Genomic DNA, 16,063 nt, shown 5'->3' with positions numbered 1-16,063 from the left:
CATGGATTTGTCTTTGTTTGGCTCTGAAAATATTAGGTTGTTTTCTTTTATTTTAGCAGTCAACAAAAATGTTCTATATCATCTTTTGAATATAGCCCATTAGACCAGAGAAAAGAAAATGCACACAAATGGATATCTCCATTTGAGGATCATTTTTCTTTACAAATGTGAGTCTGTATTATTTTTCTTTGAAACTCAATCCTTTTCCTCCATGGTTCTACTTGTAAGGCAAATGATGTCTGCTGAGAATATCCTATGAAATAATAATCTGTCATTTCAGAGAAATTCAAGAATTGGTGTAAAATATAACCATTTCTCATTCAGTTCTCATCTTGATGGTATGAAACCTGCAACGGATATTTCTTCAATTCCACTTCTTAGAATGATAAAATGTTAGAGAAAGGACGCTGGAGACCATGTGGTCCAATACACATATTATATAAATGAGGAAACTGAGCCTTAGGAAAGTGCAATGACATATCTAAATTTTCAAAATTAATGAATGGCAAAACATAACTAGAGTCCAAGACTCCTGGTTGCTAAATTAATGAACTTTCTACTACATCACACTTTTACCCACGTATATTAAAATGGTTTTGTTAGGATTCTTTTTCTCGTAGAATCCCAACCAATTTCCATATATTTCTCAGGTTTATGGTTACTCCTTAGTTCCTTATTTAATCTAAACTTCAATTCTACTCCCCATCTCCAACCCCCTCGAAAGGAGCTATTTTGTACCCTTACAAAAAAGTTCACAGAACCATCATAGCGGAGAATGAATTTCTCAATGTCATTTTTCTCTGAAATCTATAAATAAGAAATTCCTGAAATTCTGCAAAACACCTACAGTCACAATCTTAGTTAAGATACCAGATCAAAGTTCTAGCAGATATATGCATAGATCTAGAAATCTCCAAGGGACATTTAGTCTAACCATATCATTAAGTTGTCGTTATTGAGTCATTTTTCAGCCATACATGATTCTTGATGATGACATTTGGAATTTTCTTGGCAAGGATACTGGAGTGGTTTGCCATTTTCTTCTCCAGCTCATTTTTACAGATTACCAAGCAGAGACAAATAGGATTAAGTGACTTGTCCAGGATCACACAGCTAGTAAGTTTTTGAGGCCAGATTTGAATTCGCCAAGATGAGTCTTCTTGACTCCAGGCCTAACACTCTATCCATTGTGCCACCTACCTATCCAGCCATTTACAGAAAGAGAAAATGAAACTGAGGGAGAGTCAAGGGATGTATCTAAGATCCCAGCATTCATAAGCATCCTAGGCAGTGATTGCAAATGAATTTCTATGGCTCCATATGTAATGATGTTTTGCTGTGCCATGCTGCCTCCAAAACCATTCACAAGTTATCTTGATACTAACCAAATAGAAGAGAAGAAGGAGCAGAGTGAAAATAAAGCAATGTTCCATATAGTACCAAAATTAGCAGTTCTGTTGCCCTGAGGTATACATCACAAAATTTACCTGAGAAGATTAATTCTTTTGATTTGTTGTGGAGCAAGAGAAACTGAAAACAATGTGTTATAAGAACTCATCAAGGGGAGGAAGCTTGTCATCTGGTAGCTACCTATTTTAATCAATTATTCATGTCAAATAGGTGTTTAGTTTTGTTGTTTCTCTTTTTGAAGTGATATATGTTACCAGTACCCTTTAAATAGTGGTGCCCTGAGGTCAAGACCCAGTTGACTTACCCTAGATAAAATTCTAGTTGGAGCTGGAAGGGATTATAGAGGCATCCAGTCCCATGTCCTAATTTTAGAGATAATTAAAGATGCAATGATTTGCCCATTGGCATGCTGTTAATTGAGTGGATATTTAAGTTAGAGATGTAAGTCCAATGTCGTTTCCATTATACAAATTTTACCCCCAGAGGAAAGCAGAATACAACATCATGGAATAGGAGCTAGGCAATTCTTCACTAATGAACTTCAGCAATGGAGGAAAATAAAAACCTGAACCATGGTCACAGACTGTCAAGGCAGCTGCTCTAAGCACTTGTCCTTGGCATTAGACTTTAGAGTTGGCATACATGTAAGAAATCTGAAGGCAGTGACCCATATATGGCCTAGCTTTCTCATCCTCCTCAGGCACCTCCTTTCTTCTTCACCAAAGTTCAGTTGGGAGATGCACTGCCCATACTGGCAGTGAAGTGATGTTTTTCCCTCAGGACCTTTTCTCCACTGTGTGAATGCTCTCCAACTCCTGCCATTTTTGCTTTTTGCTCATTAAAATTCCCCATTTCTCTGCTCTGATATCAGAAAGGATTAAATGTGGCTTAACTTATAAAACTATTCAGTTTTCAAAAAGAGAAAAGAATGCCCTTTGCTGTCATTGTTGATAAGCCCATTAAATACAAAACTCTGTTTTATTGACTAGGTGTGGCAGCTAGTTAAAGAGTTGATAAATCCTTTAAGGAAAAAAGAAAGGAATAGAGATGCTTTTCCATCAAAATGGTTCCTCCCTTTTCATTCTAAAATAAGGGGAACACCTTCATTATTTTCATCAGTAGAGGACACATGCCACTGATAATATTTATTATTCATAAAAAATACCTCCAATATACAATGTTTTATCATGAATAGTTTCATAGAAACTAATTAAATATTTGAATGGATCTGAGATGTCATTGATTCCTGAGGCTTCTACAATGATGGAAAGAAACTATGGCCTCATCCATACCTGTCCATCTGTGTGACTCTAATCTGTATCCTCCCCAAAGTTAGCTACAAGGAATGTGGCAAACCATGCTCCCTTGCTTTCTGCCAATATCATGAGAATATTAATGCAACTCTCTTTCCTATGTATGTTTCCTCAGTCCTGGCATTTATCTAACCCATTTTTTCTTTCAGTAACAAGATGTCCTGATTATGTCCTTTACTTCTGGTTTTCTTGAGAGTTTTTCATGGAGTGGTTGTTATATGCTGCTAACATCCACTGAACATCTTCCACCCCCATTGCTCCCTGTTTAACACTCTTTGATTTTTACAGAGACAGTGGTATTCCAGGTCTCTCTACCATGTGGAAACACAAGGAAAATGCATTAACAAATATTAGTTTCTGTGAGATGAATGCTTATCAAAAATATTCACTGGGGAGCAGAGGAAAAGAACCAAGATGACAGAGTAGAAAGATGGACCTTCTCTAGCTCTTCCCCCAAAACCCATAAAATACCGTAAAAATGACTCTAAACAAAATCTAGAGCAGCAGAAGACACAAAAAGACAGAGTGAAAGGTATTTCCAGCACAAGACAGTCTGGAAGGCTGACAGGAAAGGTCTATAGCACCAGCCTCCTAGCAGAGCACAGCCCAGCTTTGGTCTCAGGACAGGGCATGGACAGGACCAGAGTAGGTTTCAGGATGCAGAATCTCAGGCAGCAGCTGCTGCTCTCAGATTCCTCAACTCACAAATGCCAAAGACAGCTTCAAATGTCAGTGAGGAAGCTCCTTCACCTGGGTGAGAAGGGAACTTGGTCTGGCCCTGGCCCTAAGGTAGCAGCAGTTGCTGAGGCAGCAGCTTCCATTTGAGGAGCCCTCAGCCTAAATCCCCTAGGAGAATCAAGCAGCTGATCTGGATCTCAGCCCTGAGTGGTGGTCTTGGGGTGAGGAGGAGCACTGGTGTGGTGAAATTGGAGGCAGTTGTGGAGAGCAAACCCTACTTGCAGATCTTGGGTAGAAAAGCTTGTGATTGCTCCCAGACCAGAGGGCAAGCCAGAAGAGGAGTAAAGTCCTCTCCCTTGATTGTGCCGCCTTGGAGGAACTGAGAACTTACAGGTCCCTAAAGTATACCTTCCACTTGACAAAGGACTTAAAAGTCAAGTGGTAGGCTGTGGAAATGCCCAAAAAAGGGAAAAAATAAGACTATAGAAGGTACCTTTCTTGAACAGGTATTTTTCGCCATCCTTTCAGATGAAGAACAAAGGTTGCCATCAGAGGAAGATACCAAAGTCAAGGCGTCTACATCTAAAACCTTCAAAATAAACATGCAATAGTCTCAGGCCATGGAAGAGCTCAAGAAAATTTTGAAAATCAAATATGAGAGGTTGAGGAAAAATTGGGAAGAGAAATGAGAGCAATTCAAGAAAATCATGAAAAATTAGTCAACATCTTGTTAAAGGAGACCCCAAAAATGCTGAAGAAAATGACACCTTTAAAAAAAACTAACTCAAATGGCAAAAGAGGGCCAAAAAGCCAATGAGGAGAAGAATACTTTAAAAAGCAGAATTAGCCAAATGGACAAGGAGGTTCAGAAGCTCACTGAAGAAAGTAGTTCATTAAAAATTAGAATGGAGCAGATGGAAGCTAATGAGTTTCTGAGAAACCAAAAATTACAAAACAAAACCAAAAGAATGAAAAAAATTGAAGACAATGTGAAATATCTGATTAGAAAAACAACTGACCTGGAAAATAGATCCAGGAGAAACAATGTAGAAATTATGGAGGTTCTTGAAAACCATGATCAAAAAAAGAGCCTAGATGCCATCTTTCATGAAATTATCAAGGAAAGCTGCCCTGATATTCTAGAACCAGAGGGTAAAGTAAATATTGAAAGAATCCACCAATCATCTCTTGAAGGAGAACTCAAAAGAGAACCTCCTAGGAATATTGTACCCAAATTTCAGAGTTCCCAGGTAAAGTAGAAAATATTACAAGCAGCCAGAAAGAAACAATTTAAGTATTGTGGAAATACAATCAGGACAGCACAGGATCTAGGAGCTTCTACATTAAGGGATTCCAGGACTTGGAATATGATATTCCAGAAGTCAAAGGAACTAGGATTAAAACCAAGGATCACCCACCCAACAAAACTCAGTATAATATCTCAGAGAGAAAATGGTCATTCAATGAAATAGAGAACTTTCAAGCATTTTTTATGAAAATGCCAGAGTTGAATATAAAATGTGATTTTCAAATGCAATAATCAAGAGAAACATGAAAAAGTAAATAGGAAACAGAAATCATAAGGGACTTACTAAAGTTGAACTGTCTACATTCCTACATGGAAAGATAATATTTGTAAATCTTTAGAGTTTTCTCAATATTTGGGTAGTTGGAGAGATTATGTACATATAGACAGAGGGCACAGGGTGAGATGAATAGGAAGAAATGATATCTAAAAAAACATAAAATTAAGGGTTGAAAGAGGAATATATTGTGAAGAGAAAGGGGGAAATGAAATAGGGCAAATTATCTCTCATAAAGGAAGAAAGAAAAAGCCTTTTCAATGGAAGGGAGAAAGGGGGAGGTGAGATGGAAAAAGTGAAGCTTACTCACATCACATTTGGATTAAGGAGGGAATAACATGCACACTCAATTTGGTATGAAGTACACTACAGGAAAGTAGGGGAGAAGGGGATAAGTGGAGTGTGGGGGAGATGATAAAAGGGAGGGCAAATTGGAGGAGGGAGTAATTAGTATTAAACACTTTGGGGTAGGGACAAGGTCAAAAGAGAGAGTAGAATAAATGGGGACAGGATAGGATAGAAGGAAATATAGTTAGTCTTTCACAACATGACTATTATGGAAGTCTTTTGCATAACTGCACATATATAGCCTATAATGAATTGCTTGCCTTCTGAGTGGGGATGAGTGGGGAAAGAGGAAGAGAGAGAAGTTGAAAGTCACAGATTTAAGAACAAATGTTGAGAACTGTTTGTGTAGGCACCTGGGAAATAAGAAAGACAAGGTAATGGGATATAGAAATCTATCTTTCCCTACAAGAAATGAGAGAAGATGGAGATAAGGGAAAGGAGGGCTATGATGGAAGGGAGGGCAGATTGGGGGAAGGGGTAATCAGAATGCATGATGTCTTGGAGTGGGCAGAGGGGTGAGATGAGGAGAAAATTGCAACTCAAAATCTTGTGGAGATATATGTTGAAAATTAAAAATTAATTAATTAATTAAAATAATATTCATCACTCTGATGAAGGAAACTCAGAAAAGATTTGAGGTTAAATGTGGATTCCCTGTAAATGGTAGGTTCTTCATACACTTGTGTTAATGTATGACATTGCCCTGACTGCATCAATCTCCAAGATATTGTAAAGTCTCTTGTAAGAGATTCTTAATGACTCAAAGGAGTTTGGTATATTCACTAACACACACAAAAAAATTAAATTGATTTTTAAAAATCCATTTCCCATGTTTCAACATATTTCTTAAATCATTCCCTAGAAAACTGTCCAACCCTATCAATGTTTTGGACAAAAAAGGCAGATAACCCATAAACTTGAACGAGAGCAGAAAAAAAATAGAGAAAGAGCAGTCTATATTACCTTTGAAAAATTATGAAGTACTTTCAATGACTGAAATCTTCATGTAACAGCAAAGACCCTTCCCCTCTCATTGAAATTAAGAGATAAGTAAGTATTTAATAGACACCTATTACGTGTCAAATGCTGAAATTATCCTTCTATTTTACAGAAAGGGAAACTGAAGTCTCAAATCTTTCTAACTGAATGTGTAATTGAGAATATGATATTCTCTTTTTGATTTCAATTTTGTCTCTGATGATGGCATAGACAGATTTAAGCACTGGGTACTTATTAGACTTGAAAAGCTATGACATCTCTACCATCTCTTTCCTTCTGCGAAGGAAGACATTTGAAGAAAAAGGCACAGAGTACGAGCCTTTATGTTGTCTGTAACACTCCCTAGTACCTGGAACCGGTTGAAATATACTTGGGAAATATTTAACAAAAAAAATAATGCTATGATAACTTGAGATAATGTTAATAAGTTGTTTCCAAAGTCAATATACAGCCTTTATTGCTTCCTATGTATGGTTTAGTGTCCCCATTTCTGTATGAGTCTCATATGACAGATTTAGCTGATAGACAGAGTTTATTGAGCAGGAGTCTGACATGATTAGATATATACTTGTTTTTAAGTCATATTAAAATCGGAGTAGTGGATGTGTTGGAATTGGAAGAGAGCTGAAGTTTTGACAGTTTCCTTCAAGTCTCAGGTAAAATCTTACCTTTTCCAAGATGCCTTTCTCTGTTTTCCTAAAGCTCTCTGTGTGTATTTTATTTTATTTTTAGAGTTGTTTGCATGTTGCCTCCACCACAGCTTTTGACTTCCTTAAGGGCAAGAGCAATTTTCACTTTTTTTTATATCTTGTAATTAGCATGGTGCCTGGTAGAGAGCAAATCCTGAATAAAGGATTACTTATTTGATTTGAGAAAAAGAAGCCAGTTAGAATGACAGGGAAAAAATCCAGAAAAGAGATGATGAGCTAGTACGCTAGCCATTTGAGCAGAAAATAGGGGTGGGAACATATGTACTAATCAGGGAAAGGCTACATAAACTATTGTACATGATTGTAATGTAATACTATTGTGCTATGATGATAAATGAGATAGCTTAAGAAAAATTCAGGAAGTCTTCTACGAACTGATGCAAAGTGAAGTGAGCAGAACCAAGAGAACATTGTACACAATAACATAAATTTTGTAATGTTTATCAACTGTGAAAGACTTAACTGCAAATTAATCTATAAGTTAATTTATTAGCCTAGTGTTACCCACACACTGAGTATCAGTGGTTGGACCTTTAAACAACTTCTGAGGACAGGGGATGAAAAATGCTATCCATCTCCACAGTGAGAACTGATGAACTATGAGTGCAGATTGAAGCACATTTTTACATTTTGTCGATTTCCTTTTTGGGGTCCATTTTATTTTGCAAATGGCAAATATAGAACTATGTTTTTCATGACTTCAAATGTAAAATACATATATTGCTTTTCTTCTCAAGGGTTGATGGAATGGTGATAGGGAGGGAATTTAGAACTCAAGTAGGAGAGGAGGTGACAAGTGGAGCAAGGGGAATATTAGAAGGGAGGGCAAATGGGAGAAGGGAGTCACTAGAAATAAACACCATAGCCCGTCCCCCCGCCCAGCGAGCACACCCTCGGGTACTTATAGGCACCACTCGGCCGCGGACCACCGACCACCGCCGGCAGCCAGCGGACCCCACTCCTTGAGCCATGTCCAGCAGCTCCAACGTCTCGCCATGAGGAAGGTGGTGCAGCAGCCGGCTCCACCGCGTTAAGGTTTCTCAGGCTGCTGCTGCTGACCTGAAACAGTTTTGCCTGCAAAATGCCCAAAACGATCCCCTGCTGACTGGGGTGTCTTCCAGTACTAATCCTTTCCGGCCCTGGAAAGTCTGTTCATTCCTGTAGCAAGATGATCTTAAGCTACTTGGGAAGGATCTCTGGATCCAATCTTCATTTGTGGATCTGTGACGTGATGTGACGTTCTGTGATGTGAATTGTGTCTATTCATAGGAGAGAGTTCTGAAGGCTGCACAAAAATTTAATCTATATGTGTAACAATGTGCCAAGTTCATCATCCAAATTTCAACTTGTGTCAGACTTTCTCATCTCCCTCTCCGAATTTTCATTTCATTTCTGTTTTGTACACTGGCAAGAATACAAATAAAGTATTCAGATGAAAATCAAAAAAAAAAAAAGAAAAAAGAAACACTTTCAAGAAGGGACAAGGTCAATTGCAGGGGGAATAAATAAGAGAGAATAGGGTAGGTCAGAGGGCAATATAATTAGTATTACACAGCATGATTACTATGGAAGTTTTGCAAAACAACACATATTTAGTCTGTATTGAATTGTTTGCCTTCTCAGTGGGGTTGGGGAGGGAGGGGGGAGGGAGAGAAGCTGGAATTCAAAGTATTAGAAACGAATGTTGAGAATTTTTATTGCATATAATCGGGACATAAGAACTACAGGGATGGGGGTATGGAAATTCATCTTGCCCTGCAAGAAAAGAGAGAAGATGGGAATAGGAGAAGGGTGGGGTGTGATGGAGGGGAGGGTACACTGAGGGAAGGAGTAATCCGAATGCAAGGTTTTAGGAGGTGGGGGGAGGGGAGTGATGAGGAGAAAAATTGGACACGTTACAAAGTGAGGTAAAAGCAATTAGTATTAAAACAATAGACTGAATTAATTACTGAGAATAAATCAATGACATCTTTAGTCTGGAGAAAAGAATTTCAATCTAAATTTCCAAGAGGAAGGTAACCTTGGGTAAAATTTGGCATTAATGGAAAAGTCAAGGTTTTAATCATAAATTAGATTTTATGATTGCCATTTAATCAGGAACTAGAACATGCATAGAAAGACATGTAATCCATGTAAGACTTGCCTCAAAAGATGTTCCTTAGACAAAGTGAAACTATAATTATATTTGAAACCTGATTATTGGAACTTGCCATTTTTAGATGCTATGGGACTATTAAGTTTTTCTGAGTCTTAACTCCAGGTATGGGAAGCAAGAAAGGCAATCTGAGCCTCCATGATGCCAGTAAGCTGATGAGATGTTGGTATAAACTGCATAGATGATCTCAAGGGAAGGGTTGGAGAGCAGCTGTTCAGCATGGGCTGAGGTGGGATTCTCCTGACTCTATTTCCCCACTGACACCTGGCCGACTTTAAGCCTGACTGAATGCAAGTGGATAGCCTAATCCTGCCTGGAATTGATGAAGTTGGGGAGATATTGTATCCCTGCAATGTCCTTACTATTGGTGGCAATTTCCTATAGTCAAAAGGTTCGTAAGCTTAATACCAAATGTATTCAATTATAGATTATGGGTAGGGGAACATCTGAGGTTGTCTAAAATTAAGCTATTAGTCACAGGACTTTAGATCAACAACATTAAGTTAGGGTCCTTTAATTCTTAGTAATACTGTGGAAACATTTAGGTCAAGAGCTTGTGAAGTTAGCAACATAAATATTATCTGTGTGTTAGCTGGTTAATGTTTAAAAAAAATTCTTTTGTGGTCCATATTGTAAATGCTTTAAAAAGATGTATCACCTAACCAAAAGTTTGAATTGCTTTATCTGTTATAAACTGTGTTAAAAATAAAAACAAATAAAAAAAAAACGTTAAAGAGAGGGGAGAGCTAAGGTGGTGGAGTAAAAGCAGGAACTTCCTAGAGTTCTCCCCAAAACTCAGTCAAATAAATGTAAAAGAAATAACTCTAAACAAATTATGGAACTTCAGAACCCACAGAATGATGAAGTGAAGCAAATCTCCAGTCCAAGATAGCCTGAAAGGTCAATGCAACCATCTTTCTAACCAGGCTGGGAGCAGAGTGAAGTCCGGTATGGGCTGTGCTGGCACAGACAGGACCTTAGCAGGCTTCAGGAGGACTGAATCTTTACTACCTTTGGTGGTTTCCAGACTTCACAAGTCCAAAACATTGAGGACAAATTGGAAGGTCAGTGAAAAAACCTGCCAGACCTCTGTGAGTGGTCCAGCCTCAGTCCCAGGGTAGAGGAGGGGTCAGGAGCAGGGGCAGCTTCCATGGCAGCAACTGTTTCTGGAGCTCTAAGCCCACAGATTGTGGAGGGATTGAGCAGTAGACTGTATGCACTCCATCCCCACTGGAAGCAGAGAATTACTTGACAAAGAGTTCAAAAAGCAATAAATGGTTGGGGAAATAAACAAAAATCAGGTAAAGGAAGGAGACTATAGAATCTTATTTGATGGCGAGTAAGATCAAAATGCACAAAGAGAAGAAGACAACAAAGTCAAAGCTCCTACATTCAAAACCTCCAAGAAAAATATGAATTGGTCTCCAACCATGGAAGAACTCAAAAAGAATTTTTAAATTCAAGTAAAAAAGGTAGAGGAAAAAATGGGAAGAGAAATGAGAATAATGCAAGAAAATCATGAAAAATGAGTCAACTGCTTGCTAAAGGAGACTCAAAAAATATTTAATAAAATAATATTTTAATACTATTGTGCTGTAAGAAATGATGAACAGGAAGACTTCAGAGAGGCCTGGAAAGACTTATATGAACCAATGCTGAGTGAAAGGAGCAGAACCAGGAGAACAGCAATAACCATAATGTATGAGGAAATTTTCTGGTAGACTTAGTACTTCATTGCAATGCAAGGACTTAAAAAATTTCCAGTGATCTCTTACAGCAAAATGCCTTCCACATCCAGAGAAAGAACTATGGAATTCAATCGCAGAATGAAACAGATCATTTTCTTTTGCATTGTGTTTTGGTTTGTTTTATAATTTCTTCCATTCATTTTAATTCTTCTATGCAACATGACTAACGGGAAAATTTATTTAATAGGAATGTGTGAGTAAAACCTACATAAAACTATATGCCACGTCAGGGATAGAGGGGAAAAAAAATCTAAGATATATGAAAGTGATTGTAGAACACTGAAAACAAATAAAATAATAAAATAAAGAATTCTGTAAAACCTAAAAAAAAGAAAATGACACCTTAAAAAATAAGACTAACCTAAATGACAAAAGAGATCCAAAAAACCAATGAGGAGAAGACTGTCTTAAAAAGCAGAATGGACCAGATGTAAAAGGAGTTCCAAAAGCTCACTGAAGAAAATAATTACTTAGAGATTAGAATGGAGCATATGGAAGCTAATAACTTTATGAAAAATTAAAAAAATATATATGAAACAAAACCAAAAGAATGAAAACAATAACAGACAATTTGAAATATCTCTTTGGAAAAAAAACAATTGACCTGGAAAATAGATGCAGGAGAGATGATTTAAAAATTATTTAACTACCTGAAAGTGCTGATCAAAAATAGAACCTAGACATCATCTTTCAAGGAATTATCAAGGAAAACTACTCTGATATTCTAAAAGAAGATGGTAAAAGAGATATTCAAAGAATCCTCCAATCATTTCCTCAAAGAGATCCCCACAAGAAAACTCCTAGAAATAGTCTAGCTAAATTTCAGAGCTCCCAGGTCATGGAGAAAATATTGTAAGCAGCCAGAAAGAAACAGTTTGAGTGTTGTGGAAACACAATCATGATAACACAAGATCTAGCAGTTTCTAAATTAAGGGATGAGAGGGCTTGGGATATGATATTCCAGAGGTCAAAGCAGTTTGAATTAAAACCAAGAATCACCTACCCAACAAAACTGAGTATAATACTTCAGGGGGAAAATGGTCATTCAATGAAATAGAGAACTTTCAAGAATTCTTGATTAAAAGACTAACCTGAATAGAAAATCTGACTTTCAAACACAAGAATTAAGAGAAGGATGAAAAGGTAAACAGGAAAGAGAAATCATAAGGAACTTACTAAAGTTGAACTGCTTACATTCCTATATGGAGATATAATATGTGTAACTCTTGAGACTTTTCTCACTATAAAGGTAGTTGGAGGGAATATATACACATAGACAGAAGATGCAGGGTGAGTCGAATGTGAAGGGATGATATCTAAAACAAAGAAAGCTAAAGGATGAGAAGAACATATTGGGAGAAGGAGAAAGGGAGAAATAGAATAGGGTAAATTATCTCTCACATGAAAGAGGCAAGCAAAAACATTTTCAATGGAAGTGAAAAAGGGGGAGGTGAGAGAGAAAGAGTGAACTTTATTTGGGTTACAGAGGGAATAACATGCACACTTTATGTGGAATGAAAATCTATCTGATACTACAGTAAATTTGGGGAGGGGATAAGTGGGGGTTGGCAGTTGAAAGATGGGAGGGCAAATGGTAGGGGTAATTAGAAATAAACACTTTTGAGGAGGGACAGGGTTAAAAGACAGAATAGAATAAATGGGGGGGAGCAGGATAGGATTAAGGGAAATATAGTTAGTCTTTCACAACATGCATGTAATGGTAATATTTTGCATGCCTACACATGTGTAACCTATATTGAATTGCTTGTCATCTCAGTGCAGATGAATGGGGAGGGAGTAAGGGAGAAAACTTCGAACTCAAAGTTTTGAAAATGAATGTTAAAAATTGTTTTTACATGCAACTGGAAAGTAAGACATACAGACAATGGAGTATAGAAATCTGTCTTGCCCTACAAGAAAAGACAGGGGATGGGGATAAGAGAAGGGATGGGTGTGATAGAAAGGAGGAAAGATTAGGGAAAAGAGTAAACAGAATTCATACTGTCTTGGGGTGGGTGGAGGGGAGAGATGGGGAGAAAATTTGGGACTCAAAATCTTGTGTAAGTGAATGTTGAAAACTAAAAATAAATGAATTAATAAAAAATAATACAGATTTAAAAAAAGAAGCTTAAAAAAGTGGCAGATCTTCCAGGAATAGGGAGGGGAGAGTTCCATTGCAATATGACTCTGTCAGACCTTCACTGGAGTAGTATGTTTAATGCTGGGCACCATAGTTTAAGAAGGGCATTGACAAGTTAGAAACTGAGAAGAAGAAAGCAACGAGGGTCAATGCAATATAGGGATATTTTTAAGGAACTAACAATGTTTAGTCAGGATAAGAGAAGATTCAAGAGGGACATCATAACGTGTTCAAGAAATCATCATCATCATCATCATCATCATCATCATCATCATCATCATCACAAGAATTCACATTGGTCTTTAAGGCTTTGCAAAGTACCAGTAAAAAGGAATTTAAGGGCTGTCACATGTAGGAAGAATTTGATTAGTTCTATTTGGCTGCAGAAGATAAAGCCAAGAGTAATGGGTAGAAATGATAAAACAAGCCAATTTGAACTTGATATCATAGAAAAAATTCCCAAAAAATAGAGTTAACAAAAAGTGAAATGGGCAGCCTTGAGTGATCTTGGGCTCCCTATCCACAGGGGTCTTTGAGCAGAGACTTGATGACTGCTTATTCCATACAATATATTAAGGATTCTTTTTTGTATTATGTTGCACCAAATAACTTCTCTCGTTCCTTCCAACTCTCCCATTCTAAGATTCTGTATATTAAATTGATATTAAGCCACATCAATAATGAAAAAGAGTCAGAGAAAATTTTAAAATGTAATTGGAAAATGTTTAATGGAATGTGAGATATTAAAAACTGGAAGGCATATAAAATAGAAATTCTGAAAGTAGAAAATAAGTAGTAATAGATTATATCTGTAGGTTGTGGGAGAGTGAGGAATCAAAGACACTGAAATTGTACACATAGAAGACTTGCAATAATGTTAGCTCATCATAGCTAGTCACCTTGGGTCCCTTAAAATATACTCTGTTCACTTCTTGTCATTAATTTGTTATTATTATTTTTCTTTCCATATGCATACTCCTTACAACCCTTCTCATCTTTCACTTTGAGAACAACTATACTTAAAACAATATCACTATTCCAGGAAATTAAAGTTGTCCAACCCTTTCAACTTTATGGACATCTTTTCATTTACTCATATTATATTCCCTTTTTATTCTTCCCCCTCCATCCCTATTGCTAATCTTCAAAGTTTCCCAGTCCCATAGTTTTCCTTCCCCTTCAGAGATGACCAAGTTTCTTACTTGACTGAAAGGACTGAGCTCACCATACAATAATTGCCTTATTTACTGCTCTCTAAGAGAGCAATTGACTGGCCCATTGCTGCTGAAACACTATAATGCCATCAAATCATATTTAAGTATAACTGGAAAATTTTAATAAATAAATAAAACAATAGAATATATGTAATGTTATAAAGTATTTTTATAAGTCAATATACTACCCAAAGGGATTCTTATGTATGGTTTGGTACTGCCTCACTTTCCTTTTGAGCTGTATTCTACTTCCTTACAAGTCTCAAATCTTCTCTGTTAATACCATCGTTTCCTCCTTTCCTCTGTGCTTACAGGATTAAGATAAGATTCCCGTTGTTGTATCCTGATGAAACCTGGACCACATACCAACACCATACCATGAAACTGAATCACTTCCATTTAAATTGTCTTAGGAAGATTCTGACGATCACCTGGCAGAATAAGGTACCCTACGCTAAGGTCTTTTCTTGAGTTAAACTGCCAAGCATAAAAACTCTACTTCAGAGATCCCAGCTAAGATGGATAGTCCATGGTGTCCAAATTCTAAATGTACACTTGCCAGAAAGACCATTTCATGAATAACCCACACAGAGCAAGTGTTGACATGCTGTTCAGAAGAACTGATACAAGGACATTCTCAAGGTCTCTCTTAAAAACTTTGGAAGTAGATGGCAGAGTGAAAGCAGGGATGAACCTGAACTCTACCACAAATACCTCTCAAAAGCCAATCTGAACAAATATTAGAGTAGCAAAATCAACTAGGAGATCTAGTATGGCAGATTTCCAGATCAGGACAGCCTGGATGGTCAATGGGAAGAATGTATTTATTACACGGATGTGGGAGTGCAAGGTGCACAGACTGCACCAGCACATACTTGGTCATAGCACAGCAGAGCAACTACCACCCAGACCGACTAAAGCAGAAGCAGCAATGCGGATTGTCAAACTTATCAGCACAAGAAAGGAGTTTGGCAGAACTAAATGAGAGAGAAATGAAGGACTCCCAGTAACAGCAGCAGCCACTCCAGTAACTATCAACCCACAGAATAAATGTTTCAAATTACCTACTTGAACTTCTGGGAGCCAAGATGGTGGAGCAAGCTGTAAGTGCTCTCACACTCATCTTGTTGACCTTGAAATACCCTGAGGATATTTCCCCAGTAAAAATCCTGGAATAGAGGAATCAGCAGAAGGGGCAAAGCAGTTTGTCCACTCAGGAGGCTAGGAAGATCATCGAGAAGAGTTCCTCTTGTATTGGCTGAATGGAACCAGTGCAGGATGGGAGGTGTTTCAGGTGTCTCTGAAGGTGGACATTCAATGAAATAAGGGATTTCTAAATCTTCCTGATGAAAAAGCCAGAGCTCAATAGAAAATGTGATCTTCAAATAGAGACTCAAGAGAGGCATAGAAAGGTAAGCAGGGGGAAGAAAAGAAAAAAAAAATTGTCATTCAATATGGGCAGACTGTTTATGTTCCAGTACCGGAGGATGATACTTGTTGATCTTGAGAACTGTATATTATGACATTTAAAAGGGATATAGGGAGAGAGAGAGAGAGAGTTAGACAGACAGACAGACAGAGAGACAGACAGACAGAGAGACAGACAGACAGACAGACAGACAGACAGACAGACAGACAGACAGACAGATAGATAGATAGATAGATAGATAGATAGATAGATAGATAGATAGACAGACAGACAGACAGACAGACAGATAGAGCAAGTGGGCAAAAATTAACTGATGTGATGATAAAATGGTGCAGA

The 16,063-nt window shown here is 37.5% G+C and overlaps 1 pseudogene; it reads left to right on the top strand.

Annotated features, from left to right (window-relative positions):
- Positions 1 to 416: 416 nt before the first annotated feature.
- LOC140511789 (guanine nucleotide-binding protein G(I)/G(S)/G(O) subunit gamma-5-like) lies at positions 417 to 8,506 on the top strand (annotated as a pseudogene).
- The last annotated feature ends 7,557 nt before the right edge of the window (positions 8,507 to 16,063 follow it).

The sequence above is a fragment of the Notamacropus eugenii genome, chromosome 6, assembly GCF_028372415.1.
Source record: "Notamacropus eugenii isolate mMacEug1 chromosome 6, mMacEug1.pri_v2, whole genome shotgun sequence".
NCBI lineage: Eukaryota > Metazoa > Chordata > Mammalia > Diprotodontia > Macropodidae > Notamacropus > Notamacropus eugenii.
This window is presented reverse-complemented; position numbering and strand designations above follow the sequence as displayed.